We start from the raw sequence: 16,819 nt of genomic DNA, 5'->3' as shown, positions 1-16,819 counted from the left end.
CACAACAAAGGTAACTAGATCCAAAGATGGACAGAAATTTTATACTGATAAAAGGGACGCTGTATCAAGAAGACATAACACTTCTTAATATATATGCACCGAACCAAGGATCACCAAAATATATAAGACATCTGCTAACTGATCTAAAAATAGAAGCAAAAAAACCCACAATCATACTTGGAAATCTAAACACACTATTGATGGCTTTATATAGGTTGTCCAAACTGAAAATCAATAAAAAAATATTGGCCTCATCTCACTAGATGGTGTCACAGTGAATAGAGCATCAAACTAGGACCCAGAGGACCCAGATTTGAGACCCTGAGGTTGCCAACTTGAGTGTGGGCTCATTTGGCTTGAGTGCGGGCTTATCAGTTTGAGCACAGGCTTATAGAGTTCACCATATGGTTGCTGGCTTGAGCCCAAGGTCACTGGCTTGAGAAAGGGGTGCCTCGCTCTGCTGTAGTCCCCCAGTCAAGGCACATATAAAAAAGCAATCAATGATCAACTAAGGAGTCATAATGAGGAATTGTTGCTTCTCATCTGTCTCTTCCTGTCTGTCTGTCCCTATCTGTTTCTATTTCTGTCGCACTGTTACACAAAAAATAAAAGATATATTGACCTTAAACAACACTCTGGACCAAATGAACATAATAAACATTTATAGGACATTTCATTCCAAAACATCAGATTATATATTCTTCACCAGTGTACATGGAACATTCTCAAGGATATGCCATATTGTGGGCCACAAAACTAACATCAACAAATTCAGGAAGATTGAAATTATAGCAAGCATAAGTTCTGATGATAAGGCTTTGAAATTAGAATTCAACTGTAAAAATAAAGTTAAAAACCCCACAAAAATTTGAAAATTAAACAACAAACTTTTAAAAAATCCTGGTCAGGCTCTGGCAGGTTGGCTCAGTGGTAGAGCGTCGGCCTGGCATGCGGGGGACCTGGGTTTGATTCCCGGCCAGGGCACATAGGAGAAGCACCCATTTGCTTCTCCACCCCCCCTCCTTCCTCTCTGTCTCTCTCTTCCCCTCCCGCAGCCAAGGCTCCATTGGAGCAAAGATGGCCCGGGCACTGGAGATGGCTCCTTGGCCTCTGCCCCAGGTGCTAGAGTGGCTCTGGTCGCGGCAGAGCGACGCCCCGGAGGGGCAGAGCATCGTCCCCTGGTGGGCAGAGCGTCGTCCCTGGTGGGCGTGCCGGGTGGATCCTGGTGGGGCGCATGCGGGAGTCTGTCTGACTGTCTCTCTCCGTTTCCAGCTTCAGAAAAATACAAAAATAAATAAATAAATAAATAAATAAATAAATAAAAAATCCTGGTCAGTTGGCTTAGTGGTAGAGCATCGGCCTGGCATGCAGAAGTCCTGGGTTTGATTTCCATCCAAGGCAGACAAGAAAAGTGCCCACCTGCTTCTCCACTCTTCCCCCTCTACTTTCTGTCTATCTCTCTCTTCCCCTCCTGTAGCCCAGGCTCCATTGGAACAAAGTTGACCCAGGTGCTGAGGATGGTTCCATGGCCTCTGCCTCAGGTGCTAGAATGGCTCTCCTTGCAATGGAGCAATGCCTCAGATGGGTAGAGCATCACCCCCTAATGGGCTTGCTGGGATCTTGGTAGAGTGCATGCAGGAATCTATCTCTCTGCCTCCCTGCTTCTCACTTCAGAAAAATAAAAAAATAAAATAAAATAAAGTCTGGACCAAAGAAGAAATAAAAGCAGAGATCAAAAGATATATACAGACAAATGAAAATGACAACATGACATATCAAAAATTCTGAGGTGCAGCAAAATACTAATAAAAGAGTTTATATCATTACTAGCTTATATCAAGAAACAAGTAAGATCCCAAGTAAACAACCTAACATCATACCTTAAGAAACTAGAAAAATGCCTGACCAGGTGGTGGTGCAGTGGATAGAGCGTTGGACTGGGATGCAGAGGGCCCAGGTTTAAAATCCCAAGGTCGCCAGTTTGAGCACGGGCTCATCTGGTTTGAGCAAGGCTTACCAGCTTAAACCCCAGGTCGCTGGCTAGAGCAAGGGGTCACTTGGTCTGCCGTAGCCCCCTGGTCAAGGCACATATGAGAAAGCAATCACTGAGAAACTAAGGTGCCACAATGAAGAATTGATGCTTCTTATCTCTCTCCCTTCCAGTCTGTCAGTTCTTCTCTCTGTCTCTGTCATACACAAAAAAAGAAACCAGAAAAAGAAACAAATGTAACCCAAACTCAGCAGAAGAAAGGAAATCTTAAAATTAGATCAGAACTTAATAAAATAGAGAACAAAAAATTATAAAAAATATTAATACAACAAAGAGCTGGTTCTGTGAAAAGATTAACTAAATCTACAAACCACTGGTTAGACTCACTAAAGAAAAAAGAGGAAGGACTCATATAAACAGAATTTGAATGAAAAAAGAGAAATTACCACAGATATTATGGATCTGCAAATGTTCATAGTAGAATATTATAAAAAATTATATGCCACCAAATTCAACAACCTAGAGGAAATGGATAAAGTCCTAGAACTATGCAATCTTTCTGGACTGAGCCACAAAAAAGTGGAAAACCTAAATAGACTGATAAGCAGGGAGAAAATAGAAACAATGATCAAAAATCTCCCCCAAAACAAAAGATCAGGACTAGCTAACTACACTAGTGAATTCTAACAAACATTCAAAAAAATATTTTGTACCTATCCTTCTCAAAGTCTTCCAAAAAATAAAAGATTAACCAATACTCCTTAACACATTTTATGAGGCAAATATAACCTGCCTACTAAAACCTGGAAAGAACAACACATAAAAGGAAAATGATACACCAATATCTCTAATGAATACAGATACAAAAATCTTAAACAAAATCATAGCAAATGAAATACAACACATTAAAACCATAATAGTACATCATGAAAAAGTGGCATTCATTTCAGGAGCAAAAGGATAGCCCAACATATGGAAATTGATCAACATAATACATAACATCTATGAAACAAAGAACAAAAAACCATAAGATTTTATCAATAAATGTAGAAAAGGCATTTGATAAGATCCAACATCGCTGTTTGTATAAACACTCCATAAAATTGGAATAGAAGGAAAGTACTTCAATATAGTAAAGGCCATATACAACAAATCATCAGCTAATATCATACTAAATGGTGAGAAAATGAAAGCTTTTTTTCTATAATCAGGAACGAGACAAGGCTTCCCACTCTCTCCACTCTTATTCAACATAATTCTGGAAGTTTTATTCAGAGTGATCAGGCAAGAGAAAGAAATAAAAGGCATTCATATTGGTATGAAGAAGTAAAGTTATCAGTTTTTTGCAGATTACATAACCCTGTATATAGAAAGCCTTAAAAACTCTACCAAAAAGTTATTAGAAACAATAAACCAATACAGTAATGTCACAGAATACATAATCAATATACAAAAGTCTACTGCTTTTCTATATACCAACATTGAAACTTCAGAAAATAAACTAAAAAAAAATCCTTTTACAAGTAATTTAAAAAATTAATTTAATTTAAAATTAAAATAAAGTACCTAGGAATAAACTTAAAAAGGCTGTGAATGGCTTATATACTGAAAATTACAAATTATTATTGAAAGAAAATGAAAAAGATGCAATAAAATGTAAAAATATTCCATGTTCATGGATTGAAAGAATCGACATAATTAAAATGGTCATATTACCCAAAGCAGTATATAAATTTAATGCAACCACCATAAAAATTTCCAATGTTATTTTTTTAAAAAATAGAACAAAAATTACTAGGTTTGTTTGAAACCATAAAAAAAACAACACTTCAAATAACAAAAGCAATCCTGAGAAAAAAAAATACAGCTAAAGGTATCACACTACCTGACTTCAAATTATACTATAGGGCCACAATAATCAAAACAGCATGGTATTGGCAGAAAAAGAGATATACAAACCAATGGAACAGAATTGAGAGCCCAGAAATAAAACCACATATATATATGGACAAATCATCTTTGACAAAGTGGCTGAAAACACACAATGGAGAAAAGAAAGCTTCTTCAACAAATGTTGATGGAAAAATTGGAAAACCTCATGCAAAAAAACAAAAAAACAAAAAAAAACTGGACTACAGTTTGTCCCCTTGCACAAAAATTAATTCAAAAAGAATCAAAGACCAAATATAAGATCTGAAACTATAAATTACATAGAAGAAAACATAGATATTAAACTCATGGATCTTGGCTGTAGAGAACAGTTTATGAATTTGCATTCAAAGGCAAGGAAAGTAAAGGCAAAGATAAATTAATAAGGTTATATCAAAGTAACAAGCTTCTGCACAGCAAAAGAAACTGACAACAAAATAAACAACCGATTCCAGGACGTCAGCATAATGGCGCGGTAGGAAGCGATACCGATAAATCTCCCCCAAAACTCAACAAGATCTTCAACCAGAAACAAAAAAACCTATCCTTGGAGCCTCCAGATGTTTCGCAATACACCCGAAGGTATGGTCGAGCGAAAAATTGGCTAAATATATAATCAAACCCCAAAGGAAATAGGGAGTAAGAAATGCTCCGCTTTCCTCACTAACCTAAACAGGGCTGCTTTCACTGGGAACTGAGAATATAGAAACTGAGGAGGGCAAAAAGGTTGAATAGATCCAGGCCGCGGACAAATGGCTGAACCAGGCTGTGGCACGGAGATCCAAGCCGAGGAAAAACTGTGACTGTGACAACACAGTCAATAAAAGCTAACACTCGCGCCAAACCCAGACAAAGAGAAGTGGGGCAGCCATTTTCCCCGATCTCCTGGTCGGTGCACGCAGATAGTGGGTGAGAGATTCCTCTGAGTGCCTCAGCAGTGGGCGCTCATGTTACCCAACAGAGAGGAGGGGTCGAGGGCCTTTGTGTGGGCCAAAAGCAGATTCTCTGGGCCGCCCCAGCACCCTGAAATAGCCACGCACGGGGAGGGAGTGAGAGCCAATTCCAACGCTGCAACTTTTTCGTGCAGGAGGGGTTTCACTCAGAGGGTGAGGCAGCTGGCCTGATATCCTGGTCGGCACACACAGAGAGTGGGCAAGAGATTCCTCCCAGCACCTCAGGAGTGGGAGCCCATGTTATCCCACAGAGGGGCAGAGTCAGAGGCCTTTGTGTGGGCCAAAAGCAGAATCTCCAGGCCACCCCAGCGCCCTGAAAAGGCCGCACACGGGGACGGAGCGAGAGCCAATTCAAACGCTGGAACTTTTCTGTGTGGGTGGAAATTTCACTCAGAGTGTGAGACTTCCGGCCTGATATCCTGGTCTGCGTGCGCAGATAGTGAGTGAGAGTTTCCTCTGAGTGCCTCGGCAGTGCGCACCCGTGTTATCCCACAGAGGGGCAGAGTCAGGGGTGTTTGTGTGGGCCAAAAGCAGAATCTCCAGGCCACCCCAGCGCCCTAAAAAAGCCACGCACGGGGAGGGAGTGAGAGCCAATTCCAACGCTGGAACTTTTCCGTGCGGGCGGGGGTTTCACTCAGAGTGTGAGACTTCCGGCCTGATATCCTGGTCTGCACACAGATAGTGAGCAAGAGTTTCCTCCAAGCGCCCCAAGGGTGGGTGCCCGCCCATGTTACCGGACAGAGTGGCAGAGACAGAGGTCTTTGAGTGGGCAGAAGCCCCGCCTGATTATGCTAGCAGCTCTGACTGACTGAGCCTTACCCAGAACTCTGTGCTGAGTGGGAATAGAGTGGGGAGTTGCCAGCTCTTTGAGCCTCTTACTATCCAGGCAGAGGCAGCAGCAACCCCATAGCTGGATTATCAGGCTACTAATTGAGGAAGGAAAGACTAGGAGAGAGGCTCCAGGAACATGGACTCTCTCACTGTCGGAGCCTATAAATGCTAATGAGCCTCGACTGCCAACGAGACTGAAGCACAATACATGACATCGCCATAGAGACTTATCAACTACAAACCTCTACCTGAGCATGCCAAAGGGGCAGAACCCGGGGTACAGAGTCACCGACCAGGAAGAGGGAGAGAAAAGAAAAAGCAAGAAGATAATCTCTCAAGATCAAGAATAATCTGCAGACTTTATAACCTATCCCATTTTATTATATTTGTTCGTTTGTTTCTCTTATCTTCATTCTTGATTTTTTTTTTCCTCCTCCAACTTGGTCGTTTAACTCTCTGCCGGTCTTATTCTCTCCTCTCCTTGAACTACACTACCCATAAGTGTTACATCTCCCATTATCTTTTCTTTCCTCTTCCTTTCTCTCTATGAGGGTTGCACTCCAAAACCCTTAACTCTCTCTCTATCTCCTCATTTTTCTTGTTTTCTTCTTTTAGTGGTTCCCTCTTTTTTTTTCTCTCTCTCTTTCTTTTCTGCTGCTATATTAGTTTCTTCCTTTCTCCTTTACGTCTCCTCTCAAACCTCAATAACAAACAAATTATCTTATCTGGGACTCAAACTTATGTTTGTGGCATTTGGGGGGTTTTTACTTCACCTTTTTAACTCACTAGCAGTGCTCCCATCCCTGGTTCTCCATTTTATCTAGTTCTTGTTCCACTAAATACAATAGTAATTTTTTAATTTGTCCCCCCATTTTCCTGTTTCCCTCCTATTCCTCTCATCATAACTCTTAGTCAATCAACACCTAAAAGCAAATCATTTTCGTCTTTTTTTTTTTGTATTTTTCTGAAGCTGAAAACGGGGAGAGACAGTCAGACAGACTCCCGCATGCACCCGACCAGGATCCACCCGGCACGCCCACCAGGGGGCGATGCTCTGCCCCTCCAGGGCATCGCTCTTCCATGACCAGAGCCACTCTAGCGCCTGGGGCAGAGGCCAAGGAGCCATCCCCAGTGCCCAGGCCATCTTTGCTCCAATGGAGCCTTGGCTGCGGGAGGGGAAGAGAGAGACAGAGAGGAAGGGGGGGTGGAGAAGCAAATGGGTGCTTCTTCTATGTGCCCTGGCCAGGAATTGAACCCGGGTCCCCCGCACGCCAGTCCGATGCTCTACCGCTGAGCCAACCGGCCAGGGCCTCATTTTATTCTTGACCCAAATTTTTTGCTTATTTGCTTTTTGTGGGTCCATACCCCATTTTTTTCTGGTTTTTTTTTTGCCCCTTTATTACTTTTCCCTAATTCAGGCCCTCCAGTACAGGCATTGTTTGTTCTATTTAGTACAATATAATTCACAGTTCACCACAAGATTTTCTCTAGAAAGAGGGGATAGGAGAGGAGAGGAAAAAAGGAGGGGGGGGATAATTTCCTTATTTATTTATTTATTATTTTATTTTATTTACTTAATTATTAATATTTTTTAAAAAACAACTGTTTTTGATTTATTATTATTATTTTTTTAACTTTTTATTCTTTATTAAATCTCATTAATACTATCAACAAAACCACCCTCAGATGCCATTAAGATAGATGAGGAAAAATCTATGGAGAAAAAAATTAATATATTGGAAACCTTGGAGTTAAACGACAGAGAATTTAAAATAGAAACCTAAAAATACTCAAAGATATACAAGAAAACACAGAAAGGCAATTTAGGGAGCTCAGAAAACAACTCAATGAACACAAAGAATATATTTCCAAGGAAATTGAAACTATAAAAACAAATCAAACAAGATGAAAAACTTAATACACGAGTTGAAAAACGAGATAACAAGCTTAGCTAATAAAACAGGCCAGATAGAAATAGGAAGTGAAATAGAATACAAGCAACTTGAGGCACAACAGAGAGAAGAAGAAAGAGACTCAAAAATTAAAAAAAAATGAGATAGCTCTACAAGAATTATCTGACTCCATCAAAAAGAATAACATAAGAATAATAGGTATATCAGAGGGAGAAGAGAGAGAAAATGGAATGGAGAACATACTGAAACAAATAATAGATGAGAATTTCCCAGGCCAATGGGAAGAACTAAAGCCTCAAATTCAAGAAGCGAAGAGAACTCTGAGTTTTCATAACCCCAACAAACCTACTCCAAGGCACATCATAATGAAATTGGTACAAACCAACAGCAAAGAAAAAATTCTCAAGGCAGCCAGGGAAAAGAAGAATACAACATATAAAGGAAGGCCCATTAGATTATCATCTGATTTCTCAACAGAAACTCTACAAGCTAGAAGAGTGTGCACCCCAATATTTAAAGTCCTGAAAGAGAGGAACTTTCAGCCATGAATACTATACCCATCAAAGCTATCCTTCAAATATGAAGGAGAAATAAAAACATTCACAGATACAGAAAAGATGAGGGAATTTATCATCAGAAAACCCCCACTCCAGGAATTACTAAAGGGGGTTCTCCAGATACAAACAACAACAACAAAAAAAAACAAAGCCACAAGTAAAAGGTCCAAGAAGAACACAATAAAACCAAATTTAAACTCTGACAACAACAAAAAGAAAGGGGAAGGAGAGGATGGAGATTAACAGTAGCAAAGGACGATGGAGTGCAAAAGGACTCACAGAATAGTGCACTACAATGAACAGGGTAGGAACCCTTTTCATTACTTAAAGGTAACCACCATTGAAAAAACCACCACAGAAGCACATGATTTAAAAAAGATAGCAACAGAGGAAAGATGCATGGAATACAACCAAATAAAAACAAAAGATAGAAAGATGAAAGAGAAGGATCAAACAAGACACAAAACTAACAGAAAGCAATCTATAAAATGGCAATAGGGAACTCACAAGTGTCAATAATTACACTAAATGTAAACGGATTAAACTCACCAATAAAAAGGCACAGAGTAGCAGAATGGATTAAAAAAGAAAATCCAACTGTATGCTGCCTACAAGAAACTCATCTAAGTAACAAGGATAAAAACAAATTCAAAGTGAAAGGCTGGAAAACAATACTCCAAGCAAATAACATCCAAAAAACAGCAGGTGTAGCAATACTCATATCGGATAATGCTGACTACAAGACAGGAAAAGTACTCAGTGACAAACATGGCCATTTCATAATGGCTAAGGGGACACTGAATCAAGAAGAAATAACAATTCTTAATATATATGCACCAAACCAAGGAGCACCAAAATATATAAGACAGCTACTTATTGATCTTAAAACAAAAACTGACAAAAATACAATCATACTTGGAGACCTCAATACACCGATGATGGCTCTAGATCGGTCATCCAAACAGAGAATCAATAAAGATATCTTGGCCTTAAACAAAATACTAGAGCACCTGGATATGATAGACATCTACAGGACATTTCATCCCAAAGTGACTGAGTATACATTTTTCTCCAGTGTACATGGACCATTCTCAAGAATTGACCATATGTTGGGCCACAAATCAACATCAGAAAATTTCAGAAAAATCGAAGTTGTACCAAGCATATTTTCTGATCATAAAGCCTTGAAACTAGAATTCAACTGCCAAAAAGAGGAAAAAAAATCCCACAAAAATGTGGAAACTAAACAACATACTTTTAAAAAATGAATGGGTCAAAGAAGAAATAAGCACAGAGATCAAAAGATATATACAGACAAATGAAAATGACAATACGACATATCAGAATCTATGGGATGCAGCAAAAGCAGTGATAAGAGGGAAGTTCATATCACTTCAGGCATATATGAACAAATAAGAGAGAGCCCAAGTGAACCACTTACCTTCACACCTTAAGGAAGTAGAAATAGAAGAACAAAGACAACCCAAAACCAGCCGAAGAAAGGAGATAATAAAGATCAGAGCAGAAATAAATGAAATAGAGAACAGAAAAACTATACAAAAAATTAATAGAACAAGGAGCTGGTTCTTTGAAAAGATCAACAAAATTGACAAACTCTTGGCAAGACTTACCAAGGAAAAAAGAGAAAGAACTCATATAAACAAAATCCAAAATGAAAGAGGAGAAATCACCACGGACATCGTAGATATACAAAGAATTATTGTAGAATACTATGAAAAACTTTATGCCACTAAATTCAACAACCTAGAAGAAATGGATAAATTCCTAGAACAATACAACCTTCCTAGACTGAGTCAAGAAGAAGCAGAAAGCCTAAACAGACCTATTAGTAGAGAAGAAATAGAAAAAACCATTAAAAACCTCCCCAAAAATAAAAGTCCAGGCCCAGACGGCTATACCAGCGAATTTTATCAAACATTCAAAGAAGACTTGGTTCCTAGTCTACTGAAAGTCTTCCAAAAAATTGAAGAAGAAGCAATACTTCCAAACACATTTTATGAAGCCAACATAACCCTCATACCAAAACCAGGCAAGGATGGCACAAAAAAAGAAAACTACAGACCAATATCTCTAATAAATACAGATGCTAAAATACTAAACAAAATACTAGCAAATCGAATACAACAACATATTAAAAAAATAATACATCATGATCAAGTGGGATTCATCCCAGAATCTCAAGGATGGTTCAACATATGTAAAACGGTTAACGTAATACACCATATCAACAAAACAAAGAACAAAAACCACATGATCTTATCAATAGACGCAGAAAAGGCTTTCAATAAAATACAACACAATTTTATGTTTAAGACTCTCAACAAAATGGGTATAGAAGGAAACTATCTCAACATGATAAAGGCCATATATGATAAACCATCAGCTAACATCATATTAAATGGCACTAAACTGAAGGCTTTCCCCCTTAAATCAGGAACAAGACAGGGTTGTCCACTCTCTCCACTCTTATTTAATGTGGTACTAGAGGTTCTAGCCAGAGCAATCAGACAAGACAAAGAAACAAAAAGCATCCATATCGGAAAAGAAGAAGTAAAGGTATCACTTTTTGCATATGATATGATCCTATACATCAAAAACCCCAAAGGATCCACAAAAAGACTACTAGAAACAATAAGCCAATACAGTAAGGTCACAGGACACAAAATTAACATACAGAAGTCAATAGCCTTTCTATATGCCAACAATGAAACATTTGAGAATGAACTCAAAAGAATAATCCCCTTCACGATTGCAACAAAAAAAAATAAAATACCTAGGAATAAACATAAGAAAGAATGTAAAGGACTTATATAATGAAAACTATAAACCATTGTTTAGGGAAATCGAAAAAGATTTAATGAGATGGAAGAATATTCCTTGTTCTTGGTTAGGAACAATAAATATAATCAAGATGGCCATATTACCCAAAGCAATATACAAATTTAATGCAATTCCCATCAAAATTCCAATGACATTTTTTAAAGAAATGGAGCAAAAACTCATCATATTTATATGAAACTATATAAAACCCCGAATAGCCAAAGCAATCCTAAAGAAAAAGAATGAAGCTGGGGGCATTACAATACCTGACTTCAAACTATATTATAGGGCCACGACAATCAAAATAGCATGGTATTGGCAGAAAAATAGACACTCAGACCAATGGAACAGAATAGAAAACCCAGAAATAAAACCACATATATATACTCAAATAATTTTTGATAAAGGAGGCAACAACACACAATGGAGAAAAGAAAGCCTAGCACCATCAATAAATGGTGCTGGGAAAACTGGAAAGCCACATGCAAATGAATGAAACGAGTATAGTTTGTCCCCCTGTACTAAAATTAACTCAAAATAGATCAAAGATCTAAACATAAGACCTGAAACAATAAAGTACATAGAAGAAGACATAGGTACTAAACTCATGGACCTGGGTTTTAAAGAGCATTTTATGAATTTGACTCCAAAGGCAAGAGAAGTGAAGGCAAAGATAAATGAATGGGACTACATCAGTCTAAGAAGTTTTTGCTTAGCAAGAGCAACTGATAACAAAATAAACAGAAAGCCAACTAAATGGAAAATGATATTTTCAAACAACAGCTCAGATAAGGTCCTAATATCCAAAATATACAAAGAACTCATAAAACTCAACAACAAACAAACAAACAATCCAATAAAAAATGGGAAGAGGACATGAACAGACACTTCTCCCAGGAAAAAATTCAAATGGACAACAGATATATGAAAAGATGCTCATCTTCTTTAGTTATTAGAGAAATGCAAATCAAAATGGCAATGAGATACCACCTCACACCTGTTAGATTAGCTATTAACAAGACAGGTAATAGCAAATGTTGGAGAGGCTGTGGAGAAAAAGGAACCCTCATACACTGTTGGGTGGAATGTAAAGTAGTACAACCATTATGGAAGAAAGTATGGTGGTTCCTCAAAAAACTGAAAATAGAACTACCTTATGACTCAGCAATGCCTCTACTGGGTATATACCCCCAAAACTCAGAAACATTGATACGGGAAGACACATGCAGCCCCATGTTCATTGCAGTATTGTTCACAGTGGCCAGGACATGGAAACAACCAAAAAGCCCTTCAATAGAAGACTGGATAAAGAAGATGTGGCACATATACACTATGGAATACTACTCAGCCATAAGAAATGATGACATCAGATCATTTACAGCAAAATGGTGGGATCTTGATAACATTATACAAAAATAAATAAAAATAAAAATAAACAACCAACTAAATGGTTGGTGATATTTGCAAACAACAGCTCCAATAAGGGTTTAATATTCAAAAAATATAAAAAACTCATAATGCTTAGCAACAATCAAGCAAACAATCCAATTAAAAAATGGGGAGAGGACATGAACAGACATTTCACCCAAGAGAACATAGAAATAGCCAACGGATATATGAAAAGATGTTCATCTTTACTAGCTATTCAAAAAATGCAAATTAAAACTACAATGAGATACCACCTCACATTGGTTAGATTGGTTATTATCAACAAGACAGATAACAACAATTGTTGGAGAAGCTGTGGAGAAAAAGGAACCCTCATTCACTGCTGGTGGGAATGCAAATTAATATAAACATTATAGAGGAAATTATGGTGGCTCCTCAAAAAATTAAGAATAAAATCACCATATGACCCAGTAATTCCTCTACTGGGTATCTACCTCCCAAACTCAATTACATTGGTACATAAAGTTTGTACCAATGTTCATCTCAGCATTATTCACAGTGGTGAAGACATGGAAATAAGCAAAGTGTCTCTTGATAGAGAATTAGATAAAAAAGATATGGCACATATATACAATGAAATACTACTCTGCCATAAGAAATTATGATATAGTGACATTTATGACAACATGGAAGGACCTTGAGAACATTATATTAAGTGAAATAAGTAAGTAAGAGAAAGCTAAGAACTGTGTGACTTCACCCATAAGTGGGATATAAAACTGAGAATTATGGACAGAGATAAAAGTGAAGTGGTTTTCAAGGGTCAATGAATATGGGGCAGGGGGAAGGGGAATTTAGTAAATGGGGAGAGGGAAGGAGATGTTAAGGTTGATGTAAAGAGGGACAAATATAAGGTTATGGAAAATTATCTGACTTTGGGTGATGGGTATACAACATAATCAACAGATCAAATACCATAGAAATATATTCATCCAAAATCTATGTACTCTTATTAATCAATGTCCCCTTATTAAAGTTAATTTTCTAAATAAAATTAATAAATTAAAAAAAGAATGAAGATTAAAGCTATAAAAGAAAAAAATGAATATGGCAAGTATGAAGGTAATGGAAAGATCAGCTGACCAATAGTAGCAACAATTTCTTCCCTTTAGAGCAGTGTTTTTCAACCAATGTGCCGCGGCACACTAGTGTGCTGTGAGACATGGTCAGGTGTGCCATGGGGAAATTAAACATGGGTCCCCAAACTATGGCCTGCGTGCCGGATATGGCCCGCTGCCAGACGCCTCCATCTGAACATAAACATTCCCCTCACAATCCCTCCAGCTATCAGCAACAGGAAGAGTGGAGGCACAGGGAACACTCACTGACCAATCACCTTCTAGGATTCATCCCAACCACTAGCGATGAACCAATAGTAAGCTGCCTCTCATCCACACCCAGGAAGGTCCCACTCAGGCTGCCGCGCACTTGTCATTGGGTGGCCGCAGCGAGTAGTTGAAGCTACTACTCCTCTCCATGGTCCCGATTTCTAATCCTGGTCAGGACTGGAGGTAAATGTTGCCACCACTAGATGAAGCCTCAGCCTCAGCTGGTTATGTTTATCCTGATGGTGTATATAGATATTTGACCTTTTTCTTTTTAAAAGAGGCCCCCGCAGAGGGTGATATACAATGCATCACAATGCATCACAATGCATCACAATGTTATCTAACTTTAAAGCTAAAGTTTGCTGATCTTCCTTTGGACAGTTTTTGGTTATCTGTTGCCAAGGAGTTCCCCATTCTGGCCAACAAAGCTATTTTGACATTGCTCCTGTTTTCAACCACATATCTATGTGAGCTGAGCTTCTCAAGCTTGACTGCGATAAAAACTAAAAACAGAGAGAGACTGAGAACTGTTGAGGAAGAGCTTCGTGTGTGTCTTTCTACCATTCCTGCCAGGATATCCCTTTTGTGTTCATTGAAACAGGCCCAGGTTTCACACTAAGTGAGTATAAATACATTTAGAAACTATATTATTAACTATATGTATAATATGTATTGTGTTAGGGTGTGATTTTGTGTCATTTTGGTAGGTGGTGTGCCCCAGGATTTTGTAAATGTAAAAAATGTGCCGCGGCTCAAAAAAGGTTGAAAATCACTGCTTTAGAGAATCCTTTACCTGTGTTGAGGCCTGTGCTAAGCACATTCTCATATTCCACTGTGGCAGGTGCTCTTATCAGAGATGCATTTATGTGGGTGGGAGAGTATTCATGTTAATTATTGATTAAGAGAAGTTTCTTTACTGTTTGAATAGGCAGGAGCAAAAATCATCATAAAATAGCTTTTCTCTATTTTTTTTCTCTAAGTGACATACCATGTTTCCTTCTTTAAAAATTAAAAAAAATTTAATGGGGTGACATTGATTAATAAGAGTACATAGGTTTAAAAAGAAGTACAATAATTTCAGGTAATAATTTCTATAGCACTTGAACTGTTAATTGTGTTGTGTACCCATCACCCAAACTCAAATAATTTTCTGTCAACATATATTTCTAACTCTTTGCTCCCCTCCCCCCACCCCTCTCCTCCACAACACCCTATCCTTGGTAACCACTTCCATTTCATCTCTGTCCATGAATCTCAGTTTTATATTTCACTTATATGTGAAATCATACAGTTCTTAGCTTTTTCTGATTTACTTATTTCACTGAGTATAATGTTCTCAAGGTCCATCCATGTTGTCATAAATGGCACTATGTCATTATTTCTTATGGCTGAGTAGTATTCCACTGTATATATGTACCATATATATTTTTATCCAATTCTCTATTGAAGGGCACTTTGTTTCCATGTCTTGGCCACTGTGAATAACGCTGTGATGAACATGGGGGTGCATGTGTCTTTATGTACCAATGTTTTCTAGTTTTTTGGGTAGATACCCATTAAAGGGATTGCTGGGTCATATGATAGTTCTAGTCTTAATTTTTTTTTGAGAAACCACCATACTTTCTTTCATAATGGCTGTACCAATTTACATTTCTACTAGCAATGGAAGTTTCTTTTTCTCCACAGCCTCTCCAACACTTATTACCTGCTTTGTTGATAACAGCCAATTTAACAGCTGTGAGGTGGTATCTCATTGTAGTTTTGATTTGCATTTCTCTAATAGCTAGTAAAGATAAATATCGTGATAACAAAAACTACTCAGATCAGATAAAATGCACTGAGGGGCCGAAGGGAGGCAACAGTCCTGGTCAGCAGATCGAAGGAGTGAAGCCCTGGCCCCAGCCTCACTCAAATATTTATTAGGAAATACAAATAACTCAAGGAAGCAGAAAGAAGTTTTTAGGGGGTAAAGTAAAGGGCAAAAAACATGCTGACTCCTAATCTCCATTCTGAGAGCCTAAATGTTTTTTGTTGCTAAAATTTATCCTGTTGTTTTTAGCATGCATTTCTCCAATATGAAATCAGAGAGGCCCCTGGACCCTCATCTGCTCAGGGCTCTTGTCTTTGGGCTCCTTGCTGTCTCTAATTGTTATCCTAACTCTGCTTGTTTTCCACAGTATGTTCCCACATATCACCCTGTTTTGCTTTAGTAAAGATTAACAGAGAGTAAAATGGTCAGGTGGTTCAGTGATGACTGGCTTGTCGATGGGTGGTGGTGGTTGCAATGAAAGGTGAAGGGCAAACATAGAGAGAAACGGGTTTCTAAGGATTATAGGCATGCCTGCATTTTGCAATACTTTATTTTATTATGCATGGTTAGATGCTTCAAAGTGTCCCAGGTGACTGAGGTGCTCCCTGAATGCTTGGGAGCAAGTTTGGTCTCCTCCTCTTTTTTTGGAGTTCATTTCTGGAAGTGAATTCACTATCCGCTTCTGGATCTTTAGAACTGGGTTGCTTTCTAGGGTACCAATGCCAACACATGATAAAGCTTCACGTTTCTGACTAGTATTCAAAGAGGACCTGTTGATGACAGAATTGCAAGATACTCTCACCCCCAAGTTAGCAATTTGACCAGTTTCTGTTATTCAGGGCCAGCTAATGTATTCTGGTACAACAAGAGAAGCTTAGGCTGTTGCTTGGCTGGTATAAAATGCCTCTTGGCCCCAGTAAGTCTAGAGGAGGTAATGTTCAGAAAATTAAAAGTGAAAAGATCCTTATACAATTCTTCTTGTTGGGGGTGAGTTTATTCTTCTGACTCCCCCTTTTTTGTTTGTGTAGTTGGGGCTTCAGAAGACTGTTAGCTTCTTCTGTGATACCTGTAAGTTTGAGTGAATTCCTCAAGCTCCTGATGCCCCTCAGAATGTCTTAATGTTTCTTTTTACTTTCTTTTCATGACAATACTTTTCTAAAGTCCTTCCTTCCTTTTCTTTTCTCTCCTCTGTCAACTTTCTTAGCTCCTTTTCTTTTT

At 38.4% G+C, this 16,819-nt stretch overlaps 1 long non-coding RNA gene across 1 annotated transcript in view; it reads left to right on the top strand.

The window, feature by feature from the left end:
- Positions 1–16,819, top strand: part of LOC136377263 (uncharacterized) — a 105,345-nt gene that overhangs the window by 68,355 nt on the left and 20,171 nt on the right. The window contains exon 3 of the long non-coding RNA XR_010746269.1: positions 16,630–16,669. This is a non-coding gene — a long non-coding RNA (uncharacterized lncRNA). The remainder of the gene's footprint in view (positions 1–16,629; positions 16,670–16,819) is intronic.

This window comes from Saccopteryx leptura, chromosome 6 (genome assembly GCF_036850995.1).
Source record: "Saccopteryx leptura isolate mSacLep1 chromosome 6, mSacLep1_pri_phased_curated, whole genome shotgun sequence".
NCBI classification, from domain to species: Eukaryota; Metazoa; Chordata; class Mammalia; order Chiroptera; family Emballonuridae; genus Saccopteryx; species Saccopteryx leptura.
The sequence above is the reverse complement of the archived record's forward strand: the minus strand, read 5'-3'. Positions and strand labels throughout refer to the sequence as shown.